The following is a 21782-nucleotide window of genomic DNA, read 5'->3' as shown; positions in this document are numbered from 1 at the left end:
CAACCTCCGCCTCTCTACAACCTTGTATTTATAGAAATAATTTTCTAGCTATTTCACTGTACATTTAGGACCCTAATGTGGAGAGAAGTTACCATTTTACTGGTCACTGAGTAAACATGTAACAGAGATGTGATGACTGAATATGAGTTGACTATGAACTTGTATCCACTCCAGTTTCTTTTCAATATCTGTCCAAGCCGAAGTGCATATAAGATATCAGAGCGCTGCATGGAGGCCACATAAATCCATGTTTGGACTCTAATAACATCCTCCAAAACTTCCTTTCAGCGAGTCATTTCTCTTCCTGCTCTCATTTTTTATATCCACTCTGCAGGTGAGATAAGAGGATTCTTTTTGCCCTTAAATTATGGCAGTTACAAGTAACCTCTGCCATCTCTGTACATATGGGGCTTTTTGTTGGGTTTTTTGTCTTTATTTTTTTCCCCTCAAGGAAAGCAAGTGTTTTTTGCTCGTGGAAGAACAGGAGATTAGCTGCACCAGAACACGAAGTATGAGTTAACCTGAGGCAAAGTGCAGTGGAACAGCAGCAATACAAACTTTCCCTCGGCTCCAATGCCAAACATCTCCCGTGATAAACCTTCGGGGGCCGTTAAGTGGAAAGCAAGCGTCTTTTTAAAGTTTCCCTTTTTTATTAAAACCAGTAAATATAGCTGAATGTCTGATAGCAAATAATTTTCCCCCTTCACCTGTGGCAGGTGCATCCCCCTAGTCTTGAATGCCTCCCCTTACACCGGTGCCAGGCAGATTTCAGAGAAACGGATGGAAGTTTCTGGCTAGTTTGAGTTTAGCCCACCAGCCTGGACGTACACCCAAGCAGTTGGCTGGTGGCCAATGGGAGGCCAAGATGGCTTTGATTGACCACAGCTCAGATTCGACTGAGCTTCAAAATGGAGTCCTGCCGGGGGAACGTTGGAGCCGTCCCTTCGGAGCAGCAGGTCCTGCAGTTGGGGCTCAGCCTTCCCATTGGTTTGGGATGTCAACCAGGGTGACTCCTCGAGGTTGAGAGTACTCATCTTTGTATGGGTGAGTACATATACGATCCGGATCATTATTCTTAGTTTAAATGTTGGGTGTAATGTAGTAACTGCACTTCTCAACCGATACCAGAACTTGTGAATTTGGGGGAGATTTACATTTCTTAATCATTCCAGTTTAATTATGCTTGTGGATTGACTGAGAATGGGAGCACTCACAACACCTCTGCAGATAAAGGAAGGTTTTGAAGGGCAGCAGGTACTTGCTCTCGGAAGAAACAATTTTGAGATAGTTTGAGGCAGCAGCTGCACTTGTGATCAGACAGGTCAGTGACATTAATAATTTTTCAATGCATATTTAAAGATTCTCTGACCTACATACAAATATTTTCAGGACATGCATATTATTTTTCTAGCCAGCATCTTTTATATGACTGGAGCAGTCCACACCTTCCTATGCAGACAAAGATGCTACCTCCCATGTTTTCAACTATAGGGAGGATTTGGAAGATGCTTGAACAAATTATTTTGTCCTGGATTTTAACTGGGAAACACCAGTTCAGTTGCCTACAAGCTAGGCACAAACTTGAGTTCACCAAATGCAAGAATCTGTATTAATTAAAGAGAATATCTTAGGAGGACAATATTGGTGACAAAGTGTACTCTTTTTTGTTTTGATAGCACAGAGACATTTGGGGAGGCAGCAGAGAAATGGTTGAATTGCACGTGCCTTGTTTAGATCAGAGGCTATAGGGTAGTCTGGGAAAAGTGTCGCCTGTTGCAGCTGTTCTGCTTGTATGGATGCCAGAGAAATATAAGCAGTAATTACACTGTTCACTAGAACACCTTTGTTACAGTCTATATTGTCTGTATTGAACAGAGAGAAGCTGCTGAGACATCTCCAGCAAGTGTACTAAGCTGTATGGACAGGGCCACGTAGTCTTTTTCTCAGGCCTGTTGTGGCTTGCGAAATAATTGGAAAATAACTGAAATTTCCATTTTGAGAGACTTAATTTTTCCTTCCTCAGGAGAATGAGATTTTGACTGTGGTAGGAGGATTTGGTTTTGTCTTGAGCTCATAAAGTGACAGGAGTGGGTAAAGGAACCTGTCTGCCTCTGGGGCTGACAGTAGTGCTGGTAACACTTTAATGACCATCCTTCTCCAGGTGCCTCGGGAAATATAGTAAGGATGTATGTGCTTGTTTGGATGAAATGCAAAATTCTCTTTGAAATTTATCTCCGACCTATGCCAGTGTCAATGTTTTGCCTGCTGGTATAGGGACAGTGTGACTCTTCTAGAGGATTGCTAGAGATTTTGAACTTGAATGAGGACTCTAGAAGCTGGTGTTTTCTCCCACGAGGCTGCATCTGCGTATTGATAAGAAGTCTGAGGAAAAGCAGAGTGGATATTTTGGTTGCCTTATAGGACTTGTAGGCAGGAAGATTTTTGACTTGATCTGGCAGTTGTTTTACTAATAATGAAAATTAGACTTGGCCAGCATAAGAGTTAGGGAGTGCAGAAGAGTTGTCCTCTGCTTTATAACAGAGCTAAGAGGGACAATAGGTGGTGAAAGAATTGCTTATTCAGAAGAAAACTGGAAAAATATTGGGAGAAATTGAAGAATGATGGAGAGACATGTTCAGGATTACTGCAGTAACAGCTGAAGGAAAGACAAGAAGTTTCTTACTTTTAGCTGTTTGACCCCAGTGAGAACTTTACTTATCATTTATTTGTAGGGTTGCTGATAGAGACAAGACTGGAAATGAGAAGAGTCTGAGTTTCTCCCACTAGAAAAAAAGGAAATGATCATTGCAGTCATTCACATCTCAAGCAAGGCAGGAGTTGTGTTTCTGATGACCACTCAAGGGAAGTTGGCTGTCAGAAGCACAGGAAGACTGTGTTCCCCTCTTGCTCTGGAGCGGGTCGTGAGATTGCATTTCAAAATAGCCATGAAAATGTTAATTTTCAAGTATGTACTCTGTTGTGGGAAGAGGAAGTGGGAAATGATGACATATGAGCAGCATTGATCAAACATCAGCATGTGCTGTGATTACCAGCTTGGGCAGATCACTTCATTGCTCAGGGAAGTTCCTCTGTCATCCTCAGAATCACAAGAGGCTTTCTCATTAGGCAAAAATAATATTGCAGGAACTTGTGAAGTGTTCATTAAGTACAGTAAACGCAGGAACTTTGTAAGTGACTGAGTGTCACTTTGATGGATAGACTACAGTAGGTTGTACTCAATAAATCCTCATGATCTCTATGAGCATTGTCATTCAAAATGAATTATTATTCCTTGCTAAAGAGCCACTGAAAGTTTAAAAGCTCTGCACATTGGGCACTGTCATGTTCAGGGTTAGCAGGCCGTGTAACTTATGCCACACAAGTCAGTGTGGAGATGGGGAATTAGCAAGCTCACAGGGGTGGTGCTGGGTCAGATGCACTGGAAATCCTCTCCCCGTACATGGGGTCCAGAAAGAGCTGGGTAGCTGTAAGTGGTATCTGATCTCTAGGGCTTCATAAGGTCTCCTCAAACACTTCTTTCTAGAGCAATGTGCAGTCATTTTAGCACGTGCAAAGGGAAGAAGGATAAATGGAAAGAAATTACATTTTTTGAAGAAAATGAAGTATTGAAAATGCTATGGGATTAAATCAAAGACCAGTTCAAATCTGTAATTTCACTTGGCTTTCACCATATTAAATCTTAGGCATAATTAAAAAGGACTTTGAAAAACTGGGGGGTGTTCTTCAGCAGATGTGAAAGGGTAGGAGGATAATAAGGAAAATGTGCTGTCTGCATTCATTTGTAAGTGGAATTGAACTCTGTTAACTTGGTGATGTCAGAGAAGAAAGCTAACTTTATTCAGCTTTTGACCAAGATGTTGGGAGTCATGTATGATATCACTTAAACTTTGTCATTAGATTCCATACCTCGCCTGTGCCCATGGGCATGAGTAGGATACAAATGGGCTTACTCATTTTCTAATTGCTTTCATTGGACCATGGATGGAAAGCAAGCAGGACAGACGTGGGTGCGTTATTCCAGGGCCAGAAAGAGATGTTTGTTGATCATGTCACTGTATAATATCAAGGCATATAAAAGCATACAGTATTGAAAAATCTAGGCACTTTATATCCTGGAATCAGTACTAATTAAGAAGAAAATTGGATGGGGAGCAGCGGAAGAGTATACAACTATTTCTGTGGTTGTACCTGCCAGCATAAAGGACAGACAAGTAAATGTTGTGTTTGAATTGGCAAGCATTCATTGGACAGCTTCAAGGCTGCTGAGAAAAATTAAACTTTCTCTTTTTTATACAAAGATGCATTTATTATTATTCCTGCTATTTAGTACAGAATAACCTTAGTAGATACAATACAATAACAAGGCTGCTGGCTCAGGTCCAAAATAGGCCTGCAATGACTGGATGTTACAATGTGAATAACTGAGTATAACATTTTAGATCACTGAATTGCCCTTCTTGCTCCATTTTCCCATGTCTCTACGGGCAGTGTCCCTGCAAAGTGCCCATGTCAGCACTTGATTGGCATCAGCCCAAAGTGGGGAAGGAGGACTCTTGGCTGAGAGGAGGTTTGTTCCTGTGTCCAGCGGCGTGTGTGGCAGGAGTGGAGTGGAAGCCCTGGGTTAGAAGCAACATGCAGGTATTGTAGAGCATGCCTACTCTAAAACCTGTGCTTTTCTGGCAACACCACCTGCTTTGGTTGATGCTAAAACTCTGTGGAAAAGTATTACCTACCTCATTTTTTTCTTTTCGTGGAGTGAACAATGATGCAGAGTGTACACTAGAATAGCTATCTAACCTGAATTTTTGACTATGGCTCTGCAGAACTGCTGTCTTCCTTAATCTGTTTCACATTATTTTTAGGTTGTGTCTAAAAAAGCTAGCAGTTTGCTAGAGTCAATTTTCAAGAAAAGCCAGTGACAGAGTAAGAATTTCTGTCAATCTCCTTAACTTGCACTGAAAACCTACAGTTTGTCAGGTGACAAGAGCATGTTATTGAGAAAAAAAATGGCAGCCATGAAAGCATGCTCTTAACAGAAATATTCTACTAGCTTTTGTGACTCCTTGTTTCACAAAGAAATGCCCAGATTTAGAAGGCATGATTTAGGCATAGTCCTATACTTTCCACAGTCAGTCTAACTCCCCTTCAATTGCTTGTCCCAGTCACTGACTTTGTGAAAAGTTTGGGGTTTTTTTTCTGATGCATCTCTTGGCATGGTTCTTCCTCTGGTACTACTGCTTGTTGCTCTTTATGGCTAAAGGGGGGAAGACTGAAATGAATGATCATTGTGTCTGGGCTCCTTCCTGAAGAAGGACATTTCCCTGCACTTTTGGTAGCTTTGTCCACAAAGGAGATGAGGGAGAGGTTTAGATTTCTTTCCTGAAAAAACTCTTATATTCTGAGCCTTCCTCCAAAGAAAGGAGGAACGAACAGAAAGCTGATGGCCCTAGACCATGGAAAACTTGGCCCAGGAAAAGGAAGTTTTCCATAGTTTCAAAAAGTACTTTCTCACCTTCTTGCCTTACCAGGAGTTTGTGTAAGGTGTGCTGTGAACTGTAAGAAAAGTATAGTGCTTCTGTGTCCTATAGGTGCTCGTTACATGATTGGTGTGCAGTACTTGCTGAGGATAAGGATAAAAAAGAGCATTTGGATGAGAAGTAGTAGTTCTTCAGTAGGATGTGACAGTGTGGGGTCAGGTTTTGCCTTCTTCTACAGGCAAATCTTTGCTGAGTTCAGTAGGAGTTGATGGGCATTGTTAGTATTGGGAATTGGCCTTGACTAGCTATGAGGCTCCAGTAACTCCTGTGGCATAGTGATGTAGCCCTCTCATAGCAGCACGTGGCACAGGGATCTCTGCTGTGAGGGTTCCTGCATAGTGAACATGCTGGTCTTGGAAAGCTTGTTTGGTAACTCAGGACTTGCTTCTTAAGTTACTGTGGCTTCTGCGAGAATATGCCTGCAGTGTACATGGGCTCTGTGCTCAAAACATAAAAAAATTAAGTGCCGTTTTACTTGGTTCCAATTGTTTTTGATGGTGTAGAAACGAGATGATTAGAAATAAATAAGCTGGCTGTTAATGCTGTTTTTTCTTCAGTTTTAATGCCTTGTACTAATTAACTGAGTCATGTCTAGTTTCACTTGAGTGGGAGTGACACAGGCACAAAGATCACAGGATGGCATTTACATTACTGTGTTTCATTAAACAGAAAAAGATTCTGTTTAGCAAGAGACACCTCCAAGTAAAACAATACCAAAGGAAACAAAACTATTTCAGTGCTCCTGAGAACAGGGCTTCAATACAGTAGTCTAATTAAGATGGTTATCTCTTGGTAAACAAACATAGCTGACTTCTGTACAGTGAACAGGGGAATTTAAGGAGAAAATGTATCGATTGAGTCTGGAAAAAATGCTACAGTTCACCAATGTACCAGATAAACACATGTGCTTTCTCTGTCTTTCTTTCACATTGAGCACATCTGATCGTGTTGGGGAAACTTTTTTTTCTCTCATCTGTGGTTTTCTTTGTCCTATCAGGCTTTTCTATGAAAGAATTTGCAGTGATCTGTTGGCAACATGGATAAGCCAACTCAGCTCTTCAATGAATCAGTCTGTTTAATTCCTTATTCTTTGATTGTCTGTTAGCTCTGAAAACACTGTTGGTGCTGCCTTGGTTGAAATCCCTGCTGTACCAGTTAAGGCTCATGCAGATGGTGGCAGTGCTGATCAAAATGACACTAAAGAGATGTTTTCTCTGTTCTAAAGCCAAGCAAGAGCATTTTAAACAAGAAGTGAGCAGATATTGTGATTTTTGGTGGCTTTTTTCACTGCTCTGTAAAAAGGTAAAGAAGTACTTTGGCTGCCTCTTCCACTTGTCTATTTTGAACAGAAAAAAATAAAAGAAGCAAAACCTCCCTAGAAACTGGTGGGTATAATCGTTGACTTGCTTCAAACTCTCTTAGAAATCATACCTTTATGAAGGATTGGATGCTTTAGTTTTGGTGTGAAGCCTTATTTGGACCAAAGACACTCGGGAGCTTGAGGACTGAGAAGACTTCATCAGGCTCTGCTAGAGTATGAATGAGCAGTGCTGAGGCAATCCCGAGAAAAGGCTGGATGAGGATGTTGCAGAGGGCATCTACAGAGACCAGCTTCTTGTTGTGCACTGGGAAACTGTCCCTGGTGACTTCATTTCACTTGAGTAAGTACACTGCCTAGTCTGTTGCAAATGAACAAAACGTCCTACCTTTTCTCATTTTGGGAATAAATTGTAGATGCTTCTGCACCATTCATGTAGGGGTATCCAAGCTAGCTCTACACAAGGTGAGGCAGACTACAAAGAAAGAGAGCAGTAGTGTAAAAAACAAGTAACCTTTATTTAGTTGGGTCTTCCCCCACTCATAATTTGTGTTACTGACTTGCAAGTTGAGAAATAATTCACCTGTGAAGCTGCAGGAAATAACTCTGGACTATGAATACAGGTAAGGCAGGGAATTAAGATATGCTCAAGTCACGAAGAGGGCAACATCAACAACTTTCACTTTCTAGTGCTCTGGTTTCTGTAAGTTTCTTGCAATTGATATCTCAAAACTGAAGCTGATGCAGTGAGATGTATTGAACAAAGCTGAATGACATTTCTCAGTGAGAAGGAGTCTCAATGGTTTGGCCGAATTACCCAGCCAAGGTGCAGGTAATGACACGTTTAGTTGACTACTCTCAGGCATAAATAATAGTCAGCTGAAGAGTCTCGCCACAGACAGAATCCATATGTTGAAATATGTTTGCATTAATTTTTTGCTGAAGAACCTTGAATAATGAGCAGATTAGTAAAAAATCAAAATATTTTGTGGATAATTTATGAACAGGAACAAAACGAGGCAAGTTGTGAACTGCAAATAGTTCTCCTAACTGTACTCATTGGTCTGTGGAATTCAATTAATGCCTAATATTTTACAGCTTTTTTAAAAAAGATGATGTAAATGAATTCAATCATCTGGCAGAATGGACATAGTCAAAGAAAACAGATGACTAAGGAAATTGAATGCATTAGGTAGACAAGGGGATATAGTTGGTGTACATAAAGCGCTATTTGATTATGCCCTTTTGTGCATACGGTATCTCTTTCTGTGGAGGCATTTGGACAACATCCAGCAAGCATACAGCAATGCCACAGGGACAAGCACTGTCCATAATTTGGACTAGAGTGGCAGATCAAACTACAAGCAAGAGATACAGACACAAACTTGGTTACATCTGGCAGTGAAACCTGAAGCGCCAGAAGTTTTAAGACAGCTGTTTAAAAACCTGGCTGAGAATTGGCAGTGAGGAGGGAATAAAGACTGCCAACTCAAACGAGCTTAAAAGATGTGATTTTGAGAACACTTGTTAAATATCTTTTTTTTTCCCCCCAAAGCAGCCATCCTGGTGGATTGGAGAGAGGAAACACAAAACTAAGTCCCTTGATATGTACAAGAGGAGAGGAATTGCCATTCTGTTTTTATTCCAGAGTCTCTTCTAGCAGCTTTTTCTCTTCCTGGCTGCTTCATCTCAGGTTGCACATGCCTCTGGTCCATGTGCCAAGCAACCTGCCAGCCTCACGTTGACTGTCCCTCTGCTTGCCGAGAGCTCTGACCTCTAGCACTTGCGTTGAAGTAGCTCGTCCTGCAGCTAAGATGATTAGATTGCTTTAAGCATGAAGTGGCCAGAAAAAAACGTTGCAGAGCACAGGGTGATTGGTAAGCATGTTAAAGATGCAGGGAATATCCACTCTGAGTTTCTAAGGGGCAGCAGTTTTTAAAAGGCTTACAAACCAGCTCTTGTTAAGGGCTCTTTCAGCATTTTCTCAGCAGAGATGAAGTCGTCTCTAAAGTACTGCAATCTGCTACGTGAATGCAATGAGCAATTTGCTAATGCTACTTGAAAAAGCTTGTCTGAATCTTTTCCCTTTTCATCATACAGAACTCCTGTTGAAGTTTCTTCTCTTCTTGCTCCACAGGTTGACAGTGAGTTCTCCTTCACATTCCAAACTGCTCCACATGCAAGACCTTGTTCTGCTGCACTGTGCTGGGCATGGGATGGATGCCAGGTAGACCTTTTGTACAGGTGGCATAACGATGCTTTCAGGTCAAATGTGCAGCTTTTCTTACAAACACTATCCTCAGGCATTTTAGTATTTCAGTGCTTAATAACAATTTCAAATTGACCTGAACATCCTCTAGCCATTTTTCTTTTTCCATCAAACGATAACCATTCAGTGCTTTAGGTCTCGAAACCTCCTTCTTCAGTTTGGAGTACGGACGGGCTGGGAAGTCCATTTTCCTTTAGCTGACAGGTGTGCAATACCATGGCAGAACTGGCCCGTGAATTCACTCTCTGGCAGTACACGTGAGTAAAGCAGAGCAGTCTCATGGCACTGGGTGAGAGCATGGTCAGTTTAATGTGGTCACCTGACATCAGCAGGAGGTCAGAACTGTGTGCTGGTCATAGGTTCATAACACCATTTCAACTACAGAAGGGATGGAATAAAAGAACTTTAATGAAAAAAAATATCAGAGGCTTCCTCAACCTTGGTTTAAGCAATAAAATGCAATTCCATGACTGTTAAGCTTCACTAGAAGTTTTGAGAAAAGACAATTTTAGGGGTGAGCATTTGCTTTCATGTTTAGGAAAAACCATATTGTAAATGTTCTCTTGTAGCTTTAGCTTCTACCTGTTGCCAGAAGTTGAGCTTCCCACTCTAACCCTTTACTGACAGTGAAGTGCCACTGTATTATGGTGATTTGTCTCATCATTTACGACAGTAACAAACAGCTCAGTTAATGTCCCGTGACACAGTAATCTCTGCTTTTGGAAGACCACAGTCCTGCTCTAAAGCAAACCCCCTGTAACTGCCACACTCAGTGCTCTCTGCTCCAGGAGAGCAGCTCTGTCCAGAAGGGTCACGAAATACCTGTAGGCTTGTGTAGTATATGTCTCTTTGGGGACATCACATTCTTCTTCAAGCCTCCAAGAGAGTTACATGAAAAGGAAGAGAAAATGCTGAAACCATGGAGGGCCTCCTTTTAATATTCCACTAAATATACAGTGTACTTTCAAATGTACTATGCTCTAGGCTATATTGCTCTGGCACTGTGTTGAAAAGTAGTTTCTTTGATTCATCCTCAGCCTTCTTCTCAATAGTACCTGAGTAACATTTATAGTACAGCAAATCAGTATGAATCCAGGAGCAAGTGCTCCTGAATGGCTTCGGTCTCTACTTTATTAAGAGAGAAGCCTTCTGAAAATATAGACAGCTAATTTAGCTCTTAATTCTGTGCCAGTTATTCTGACAATGCACTTTTGAGAACAGGCACTGTGAGTTTGAAGGCTGTTGAGATTGACTGACCTCCTTTGCTGATCTTCTACTGACTCCTCACACTAAGAGCAGACAGAAATTTATTGCCTATCTCATTCTGAAGACAAAACATATAGACTGGAGCAAAACATTGTCCAACAATGCACCCTTCTTCATTGCACTACATAGTCCTCTCTGGGAAGAAGGTGAAACAGTCATGGTAGACCATGGCATTTACATGCGTTCACTTGCTAAAGTGTACATACATATATACACATATATATGTGTGTATATATATATGTGTGTATATGTGTGTGTGTGTATATATATGTATATAGTTATTTGAGGAAGACTAAAGGTTATATCCTTCAGGAAGAGAGGCACGTGACTGAATTGCAGTGTAAAAGACTGAAAACAAAATACAGAGATGTGTGCAAGAAGAAAAAAAAAGTGTTATTTTCAAGTTTGTAACCCTCTAATTGATATTCTTCACCTTTGAATGCCAGTGCTTGAAGCAGTGTGAATTACGCTGAGTGCCTGAAAAAGCATTTTTGTCTGGTCTCGAGTATGGTGGGAGGAACCATGCAGGAGCTGCTGTGTGTTTCATTCGCAGTTGTGTGTCTGAAATGATCTCAGATTTGATCAAATGCTGAACACATCAAATAAGCCAAGAGAGATTTTTTCCCGCAGTGTTGAACAGCAGCTAAAATCGGGCTCAGGGAGCCTCTTCTGCTCTATCCCTTAGTGGTTATCTGTTTCAGAGAGGTCCTGCTGTGCGAGCTGGATCCCGGTTTTGGCACTTCCCTGGTTTGTGGTGGGGGCAGAAGGGAGTCAGGAGCTGGCTGAGCTCTCTCTGTTCTCCCTGCAGGGAGTGGAGAGAAGTGCATGTGTAGCAGACCAAACCCAGAGCAGAAGTGTGACAGTCTGCTGGTATCTGGGATGTCACGGGCTAAACAATAATTTTCTGGACGTCAGTGAAAATCCTGTGCTGCTCCCACATTTTCCTGTGCTGGGAAAAGGGAGGAGAAAAAAGGGTGAGAGAGACAAGTCTAAAGAAAAGGGATAGGACTAGTGTCTCCAGACTTTACTAGCTTTAAAGAGATAAAAGTAGGCTCACAAGCCATTTGCTGAGCATGAACAAGGCACATGAGTCTTCTCTCATTTGACCATTTCATAAGTGTGCATGTTTCCTTTTTGGATGGATAACTAGATTATTCCCTTTAGTTTTTCCCTGCCAAGCTGGCCCAAGAGATTAATGGTAGCACCAGCCAAATGGTCTGTCATTTCCATTCCTTTGATACCACTCTCAGTGCAAAATTTGATGCTATGGTAAGTGTTGCCATGAGCTGTGCTCAGGTTGCTGCAGCCTCCTGCTCAGCTCCTTTTCGTGATGTAACAGAACAGCTGTAGTTCGACATATTTATTCCATGTAATGTTTACTTTTTCATGTTCTTACATCCTTGAAAAGTGTTGTTTTGGCCCTCAGCATGCATTTTGGGGATCAAGAGCGCCTTTTGTTTCAAAAAGTTGACTACCACTGACTCTAGTCCAGAATTGCAAGGTTTTCATTTCTCAGCTTGCTTAGGACTCTAAAAATTTTGAAATGAGTCATAAGTACCTAATCTTTTAAGGCCAAAATGTAATAAAATTACTGACAGATTGACTGAAGACAATATTTGATCAGGTGTCTCAGAAATGGTTACTTTAGGTATGGATGCTTCGGAGCATTCTTCACATGATAGGTGGGGACAAACAGTGGGGAAATTTAAAATGGGAAAGTCTTAACATAAACTTTCATGGAAGCAGGGAAGAAATAAACAAATCTGGATAGGAATGGCAGCCTCTTAGCAGAACAGTAATCAAGAACAAAGGGTAAGCTCAGCAAGCCCTTAAATTTCCCTGCAGCTGAAGCAATAATTTTTTTTCCCCAGCTGCTGGGTTGTTTTTGTTTTTTTTTGATAAAGTCTTCTTGTAGAGAGCTGAAGAAATGAAAAGCTTTTTCTGGAAATTGTGCTGCAACTGACCAGAGACAGGACTGCAACAAAGATAAATTTCTGTTATTAAAGCAGTGTGAACTTTGAATAAGCTGGGATAAACATAAGCAGCATTCAAAAAGGTGCAAGACAGTTGGGGTAGGGCTGGCTTGAAATGCAAACTCGGAGGGTAGATGGAAATGCAGAGCTGTCCTTTCATAGCAAGTAGATGTCAACTTAGATGATATGGCACTACTGAATGTAGGAGTTCCTAACAGAAAGGCTGAATAGATCACGTGCCTAGAATAAAGCCTCTCCAAATTTCTCGTCAAGCTGAATACGTCTGAGTTCTTAAGCATCTAATGGGTCTCACATGACAGCTCTCAGACACATCCTCAGTTATCATTTCTTCCTTTCCCTCACCCCTCCCAATACAATAGCTGTGTTTGCTTCTAAAATCTAGTGTATAAAAAATGCCTATTTTCTTCCTCTTTTTCACGCTTCTAAGAAAAGACTGCATCATTATTAGAGAAGGAAACTTTACTGTTGCTTTGTATTGCTGCAAACGGCCATGAGCAAAAGCCTTTTGTCTGGGTGCCTCGAGGGAGCATCCAACTCAGTCTGAGCTGAAGGACTTTGCTCTGCACCAGTTTCACCAACCTTTCCTTTTTTTCCAAGTGACAGCTAGATTATTCTAAATCAAACACTGACAAGGAAGCACATATCATAGTTAAAAAAGAAGATCTGTAAACAATCTATATGTTCACTTTGCATAATATGCTCCATTATCACACTTTACCATAGTACCTTAAAATAACTTTTGAGTCAGTAAATGAAAAGAGGTCTTAGTCTGGTAAATGCATTGCATTATTTTTGTGCTGTAACAGACTGATGTGTTACACGCAAGAAAAGATTGACATGTTTGTAGTGAAAGCAAATTGTCTGCAACTGTTAGACTGAGCTAATGAAAGAGGAAAAAAGAGGGGGGAATCTTGTATTAAGCATGATACGATCATTAAACTAATGAGAGGAGCATTACTTCACCATTAGCTTAAAGACTAGGAATTTATAGTAAACTAATGTTAGAGTTACACTGGGTTATGTTTCCATTTCCTGGTGAAGAAGAAATAAGAAAAAACCCGAACTGTAGGAATCGATATGTTTTCTGCATGCTTGTGTGTTTGTATGAATGCATATTTACAGGTGTATATATGTTATACCTGGGAAGGAGTTTGAATTTCTTTCTCTGTTGTGCACAGTGTAGACATGACTGAAGGTAGCATTCAACTGACATAATGTTTAAACTTCACAATGTGGATGTCTTCATCTGAGCTTACCACACTGTTTCCTTCACACTGAGGAAATAAAAATAGGGGCTTTAGGACATTGTCTGTTTGATTAAATTTATTCATGTTTATTAAGTTGAAATGAGTGACATCTGCAAGTGCTCATTTTTCTCCACTGACTACAAATGGTGTCCATGCTGTCTGCATTACTTTTTGGACATAAACACATTTAGTCATTTGAAAGCTATACTAAGGTTGAAATTCAGTTCATACATGATTACACTTAACTGTCAGTATCTGAGTGTAAGATGGATGTTTAAGCTCCCGTTATAGCTGATGAAAAATCTAGTCAATAAGTCTAGAGAACTGTTTCTCCAACCATAGACTGGGTGTCTGCACCTGCACAATGGAGGCTGGGTATGGGTAGACTTGGGCAGCATAAAAATGTCAATGAATTTGTCTAATTAAAAAGATAATAACAACAAGGTGTTTGAGATGTGACACCTGACTGGAATTTTGAGACTAAAACAATAACTTTGTGGGATCAGGAGAGGAAGAATAATCTTTATCTTTTTAGCTAAAAATTAAGATTCAAATATGAAAAATATTATAATCCAGATGGGCAAAGTTACCCATTTACATTCTGAAAAAGTATCAATGTCCATTTTTCCTGGTATTTTGTCCCAGCTTCTGACAATCAGTGGTTTAAGAACTCCCTGAAGGAAAGTCTGCATTAGAAATACCATGTCATTTGAAGACTTAGTGTTTGTGAACTTGGCCAATCTCTGTGAGTCTGTGTAACCACTCCAGTATCCTCCTGCTTTGAGTTCCATAATATAAGAATGCATTATCCACCTCAATTAACAAATTCCTTTGTTTTGAACTAGTAGCTTGACAATCTTGGGAAGTACTGTAGAGAATGACGTTCCTTGTATACCTTTCTGGACAGCAGTCAGCACCATTTTTATCTCATGTTGTCATATTCTCTCTAACAAGGTTGCATTTTCCATGCTGGAGTTTAATCTATGCAGGTTTCTTTCCAGCTGAACCCATTTCACATCTCTGATAATTTCTGCCATAAAAGTGTAGGACAGTTTTGACTGGAAGAGACCTTCAAGACCATCGAGTCCAACCTTTGTCCTAGCCCTATCAACACCACTAAACCATGTACCTCAGCACAACATCTGCCCATCTCTTAAACACCTCCAGAGATGGTGACTCAGCCACCTCCCTGGGCAGCCTGTTCCAATGGTTGACAACACTCTCATTAAAGAAATTCTTCCTAATATCCAGTCTGAACCTCCCCTGGCTCAACTTAAGGCCATTTCCCCTTGTCCTATCACTTGCCACTAGGGAGAACACACCAACCCCCACTTTGTCCTTCTCTCCCTATGGATTTTAGTTCCTCATAGCCTTTTTTTGTTTTTTACACTTGTCTGATTGTGACTACATGCTAGTGCAGGAGATGAACCCATTGTGCCTTAAAGCAATGGTAAAATGCTTTTTCCTCTCAAGTCCTTTTATAAAGAATGCTGACATTCGGTTTTCCTTGTGACACTCCAGACCACTCTGCTGGTGTTTTCTAGAAAGTATCTGCCATGACTTCTCTTTTGCTGGTAGCCTAATGCAAACCCACTATTTACTTACATATGGTTAAGATAGCACTTTTTCTCAGGTACGTTACTTTTCTTTTAAGAACACTGAGCTTCATCTGCCACATTATTTTTGGGTTGCTTGGGGTATTGTGAGATTCTTCACCACTCTTCTCTGATGGTTTTAAGTCTGACTACCAAGAATTACTTGTCATCACCTGCAAATACCAACATGATTACACTTGCTATTTTCTGGGTTGTCTATGGATGTGTTGAGTAAATCAGAACCCACCTCGTGGGTGGGGATTTTGTGGCGGATAACCTCAGAATTCCTTACTTGCTTTGCTAAGAGATATAGCAGATACAGTGAAAGATTGTAATAAAATCACAGTTAACAGATACAAGAACCTTAGAAGTTCTTTCCATATAAGTGTTAGCCTCTAGACTTTTGGATCATGTAAGCAACTGCATATCTTGGAGACCATTGTCTTGAAGCTCTTATTCATTGCTTAAACTCAGCAGAGATCTGCAACAACACTTTAGGTTCTGCCAAGCGAAATGTCTCATCAAAGTGTGGGATACAAGATCAAATAAAATAATAGATGATATCTACCATCCTAATTGGAAGACTTTAATAAATAATGATCAGTCATTGATAGTACAAGATTACTGACTGAATTAATGAGTCTCCGTCGATACTCAGTTAAATCCTTGCCACAATGCTGCCCTGATACAGAAAAGGCATTTGACAAGATTAAGTCCTTTATGTAGATTTGGTTTACATGGTAATTTCTCACCTAGATTTTGTTTCTTTATTATAGTCCACAATCTCTCTGACTCAAAGAGGTGACCACTGCCCTTGAACAGCTGGAAGTACACATCAGGACCAAGTGTAATCTGCAATGTGTGAAATCGGGAACATGTGAAATTAAGCTATTACTTTATGTTGATGATATACTTTTATTTATATTGGATGGCAAAAATATTTTCCTAATGCATTGGATATGGTAGTCAACTTTGGGAAATATATTCCTTGTATAAAATCAATTGGACTGAATCTGAGGTGATGGCAATCTCCCAAGGTATAAGAGAGAGAAAACCAATCGATAGCCCCTTTCAAAGGCAATAGACAAGTTTTAAGTATTCGGATGTTCATTTTCCTAGGAAAAGTAATGAAATTGTTAGAGCTAATCTTAATCCTTTAATTATGGAACTGACTAATGACTTAAACAGATGGTAGGCTTTCCCCCTCTCATTATGGAGGAAGGTTAATACAATTAGAATGAATATATTACCCAGCCTTCTTTCCATCCTGGGTACATTACCAGTTTCTGTTCCTTCTCTCTTGCTTTTCTTGAAATCTAGTCTATTTCAAGGTTTTGGGGATTAGAAAAGAGACAACAACCATAAAAAGTCATTAAGGAAATTTAGAGTCTTATATTACCCACTATTATGTTGCATTATCTGCCTGCTATCTTGGGGCAGGTGGCTTGATTGCTAAATCATTATTTTTTAGAGTCCTCAGTGTGGCAATAGAGAGGCATTCACAGGGCATTTTATATTCCTGTAACTTGTTTCCTTCAGGATTTTTGCCATGGTTGGAGGTAGCTGGAAACATCCTTTCTCATAGGCAGAATTTTCAGCTTGGTTAAGCTGCAAATATCTGCTGCTCAGCTACCTCTGCTGTGGGAGAACAGGAACAGAAAGTCCCAGAAGTCTAGAGGAAAATGACGGGTGTACGCCTTCCGTTCATCTCAAGGAGAAACGTGCGTTAGAGCATGGAAAGCAATTGATACATGAGGCAGAGCAAAACTTGAGCATGAAATTACAGGACAGTTTGGGACTAAATTTTGTCACTGTGTGGAATTCTCCAGAACCCCTTTTTGTTGGAGTGCTCTGGCCCTTGCAGCAGGATCAGAAATACTCGCCATGAGCAGCTGGAGTCTACGTAAAAAAATCTAGTCACTGTTGTAACTACCGATCCCTGACATCTCACATTTATTCAATTTAAAACCATATATAATATAGCTCTTCTGACTTAGACATCTGAGTGCCTTTACAGAAAATTACCAAAAGTGTATTTTAGACCCATGTAAATAATTTTAGTCTGGTTCTGTGTGTAACACTGATAACTGACACTATGATGATGCTGAGATAGCTTGGGTGATTGTGTTGTGAATCCTCCTCTCAGTGATCTCTCTTCCTCCTTACCTCCTGGCTTTTTATTTTCTTCTGCTTTGTCTCCTCTTTGTTTTTATTATTCTTCCTGCCAGATAAGTTTTATGTGATGTGTTTAAGTTAATATGATTGATAGTTTATGCTCATTGTATGGTAATTTCTGTTGCCATTAAAAAAAAACCACGAGAAAAAGCAAAGAATTAAAACTAATATTGGCCTTTTTCTGGGAATATCTGCATGATATAGAGAAAACTTTGGTGAAAAAGACAGCAGTGTCAGCAAACCACCAAATGACAGCCTTCATACTGTATTTCTGCCTTGCTGTCTGGAGATTATACAGTATCTTTTTATTACCAATCATATTTTAATAGGCGGTTTTGATAATCTTATTTTCAGATTTACTCATTATAAAGGTATGTTGATTCTTACATTAGCCATACTTCCAAAATACTGTTGTTTTGTAGAATCAAGCACTGAATATGTTCTACAACAAACCATTGGGAAAATCTTGTGTTGTAGTTGTTGAGGACTGGTAAAAGACATTAGAGCATAGCTGCATGGCAGCTAGCCATACAGACATAGGAACAGCATTCCTATTTTTTCTTTGGGTGCAGATGTGAACAGAATTGTTTTGCTGGATGGGTATAATATTTAGTATGCTTATTGTCTTTTATGCCTTAGCTTTGGTCATCATGTTTTCTCTCTTTTCTGTTTCTTTTTCTAATTGCCCTGAAGTCTGTTTTAAGAACACATCTCTACCCTCTTCTAGTGTAATAAAAAATAAGGACACCCCCTTCTGCCACAAAACTGATTATATACTGCATGGAACCAGAGATTAAAGAAGAAATATCGTAGGACAAGCACAGTGTTCCTTCTGAAAGGGAAATACTGGTTTTTTCTCATATGGGTGGGGCAGGAAAAATTTTTCGGGAGAGAGAAGCGAAGGGCTGTGACACACAGGTGAAATCTAGATTTGTCTTAAATCAGTGGGGCTTTTGACATGATCCACATGGAAACTGGTCTGGTTTCTGATTTCAGTCTGGCCCTAGGCTGATTTTTGAAATGGAATAAATAATAATAAAAACGGATACGTATTTCAGAAAGAATTACCAGGCAGGATGTCAACCCACTACTTTTAGGAAGGTAACTCTGTCTTTTAAAGAAGATTTTGTGTGCGCTTTTGTGGAGAACACACGTGGAAAAGAAGTAAGGATTCATAGCTCAATGGGCAGAATCACTGAATATGGATAAGCTAAATTTTTCTATCACACTAGGATAAGACTAGCAAAAATACTATGTAGAAGTCAGGTAGTTATAGATAAAAATTAATATTTTATTCCTTTTTAGTGAGTTTATTGAATTGAAGCCTGCATTTAAAATGTAGTCTTGGAGTGATAAACATTGCTTTGCAAGTTTGGATTATGTTCAAGTCATGAGAAAAAAAGAAGTGGAAAAAGAACTTGAAGTTATAAATTTTTTTGATAATTTTCTTCTTTCAGTGATAAAAGAAAGGAGCTCAAGAATTCAGCTGCAAATGTAAATTTTTTTTTCTTCTGAATTTAACCCCCTAAAATCTCTTTTTCCTACATACATCTTATTTAATCTGGTGAAAACCGACAAATACTGTTATTACTTCAGTGTCATAGCAAACGGATATAGCTGGTACCAGGCAAAGGAAGAAGCTATCAAGGTCAGACATTCAAAGAAGGCAGACAAACTTTAAAATGCTTAAACAGGAAGATTCCTTACATCTAGTGCTCTGCAGACCTATGAGGCTAACCTGCAGAAGTCAGTCTTAGATCAGTGGGAAAGCCACTGACGGCTGTCAGGACAAAAGATTATTATCTTAAATTTTGATTTCTGCTCTAGATTACCCTGGCCAATTTTTTTTTCCAAAGAAAGCAGCATGGGTAGGTGGGCTTAACTCTAAGCCCCACAATTTCGCACTTTCCCAAAAGAAAAATGTGAGATGCCATGTGTGTTCAGTATTTGCTTTTTCTCTCAGGTGTATGAGCTTTAACTAGAGGAAAAAAGAATTTTCCTTTTTTTTTTTTGATACCAGATGTTTCCGTATGAGATACAAGATCTGGGTGCTTATGAAATGACTTGCTGCTGAAAAGACTTCCTTCCCATGATAGTTAAGAGGTTGTTTATGCTCTGATACCTGAGGGGTTATATTCTTTCCAAATTTCTGCATTTGCTGATGTTTATGTGCAATGTTTAACCAATAAAAAAAGAATCAGGGCATATAATTGTAGGTATCAAGATTGAAAGGAACCACTTAGATTACCATGTCCAGCCCTCCTCTTTCTGTTGGGTGATGTGATGGAGAGATACTTCTGAGATGAATTTGCATTTCTCTTTCTTGACTGAACATGTCTGTCTATCTGAGCTTGTTCTCTACAATGCAATATATATTTGTCTTTATCACTCACCTTCCATCTTTTGGAGTTTAGTAATATTTTTAAATGGCTGTATATTTACCTGAAGTAGGTAAAATGTGAATATTTGCAAATAATTTTATGAAAGATGCTAGGACAGTGACAGAGATTGCATCTCTTTGGTGCATTTTGATTTGTTGTAGAACTGCATTAATTTAGTGTTTGGAGTTGAACAGCCATAATTTGTTTTTTCTTACACTTTTCAATTTTATAATGTATTAGCATATTATAATACATACATCTCTCAGGTATAATGGAGAGTTAAGAAATTGATTGGTCTTATCCCAAAAATTTGTTTTAGTCCCCTGTTTAACACTTTGAATCAAATCCCCAAACCACCCTTGTGATTATTTGTATATATGAATATTTTGGTTTTGTTTTGAGTTTTGGACCTTGTATTAACAAACAAAGAAGGTCTGGTTGCAGATGTCAAGGCTGGGGGCAATCTTGGCAGTAGTGATCGTGACATGTTAGAGTTTAGTATTGTTAGGGGAAGAAGAAGGGTAATAAGTAAAATTTCTACCCTGGACTTTAATAGGGCTAGCCTGGTCCTCTTTAAAGATCTACTCAGAAGTATCCTGTGGGCTAGGGCTCTAGAAGGTAGGGGGACACAAGAGAGCTGGTTAATGTTCAAACTCTATCTCCACCAAGTGCAAGATAAACGTATTCCCTTAAAAAAAAAAGAATCAAGTAGAGGAGACAGGAGACCTGCATGGATAAACAAGATGCTCCTGGAAAAAATCAAATGGAAAAGGGAAGAGTACAGTATCTGGAAAAAGGTTAATTGGGAAGATACAGGAATGCTGCCAGAATATGTAAAGACTCAACAAGAAAGGCCAAGGCTCAGCTGGAACTTAGTCTGGCTAAGGAGGTGAAAGATAATAAGAAGAAATTTTTCAGATATATCAATGGGAAAAGGAAGAGTATGGAAAAAGCGGGTCTGCTGCTAAATGAGGTGAGAGATATGATAACAGAGGAGGCAGAGATGGCAGAATTGCTGAATGCCTTCTTTGCCTCAGTCTTTACTCCTAAGACCAGCCCCCAGGAATTGCAGTCACTGGAAGTAAGGGAGCAAAACTGGAGTGAAGACGACTTGCCTTTGGTCAGTGAGGATCAGATTAGAGACCTCTTGTAGAAGCTGAAAACACAGAAATCCATGGGTGCTGATGAGATGCATCCGTGTGTGCTGAGAGAATTGGCTGAGATTGTGGCTGAGCCACTCTCCATCATTTTTGAAAAATCATGGAGAAAGGAGAGGTGCCTGAGGACTGCAAAAATGCCAATATCACTCCAGTCTTCAAAAAGGGCAGGAAGGAGGACCCAGGAAACTACAGACCAGTCAGCCTCACCTCCATCCCTGGAAAGGTGATGGAGCAGCTCATTCTGAAGGCCTTTTCTAACCTAATGGAAGTAGGTTATCAGGAGTAGCCAGCATGGATTTACTAAGGGGAGCTCTTGCTTGACTAATCTGGTATCCTTCTATGATTGTATGACCAAATGGGTGGATGAAGGGAGAGAAGTAGTGATCATATACCTCGACTTCAGTAGGGCTTTTGATATTGTCTTCCATAACATCCTTGTGGAAAAACTCGAGAAATGTGGGATAGATTATTGGACTGTGAGGTGGATTGTTAACTGACTCAACAACAGAGTTCAGAGGATGGTGGCCAGTGGTGTTCCCCAGGGATCAGTACTGGGTCCAGTTTTGTTCAATTATCAACAGCCTGGATGAGGGGATAGAGTGCACCCTCAGCAAGGTCTCTGATGATACGAAACTGAGAGGGGTGGCTGCTATCCAACGAGATCAGGACAGACTGGAGAGCTGGACAAAGGTGTACCTCATAATGTTCAGTGAGGACAAGTGTAGAGTCTTGCATCTGGGGAGAAATAACACCACACACCAGTACAGATTAGGGGATATCCTGCTGGAAAGCAGCCCCATGGAGAAAGACCTTGGAGTC

Source organism: Apaloderma vittatum, unplaced genomic scaffold (assembly GCF_000703405.1).
Source record: "Apaloderma vittatum isolate BGI_N311 unplaced genomic scaffold, ASM70340v1 scaffold3348, whole genome shotgun sequence".
In the NCBI taxonomy this organism is placed as follows: Eukaryota; Metazoa; Chordata; class Aves; order Trogoniformes; family Trogonidae; genus Apaloderma; species Apaloderma vittatum.
Note: the sequence above shows the minus strand (reverse complement) of the source record.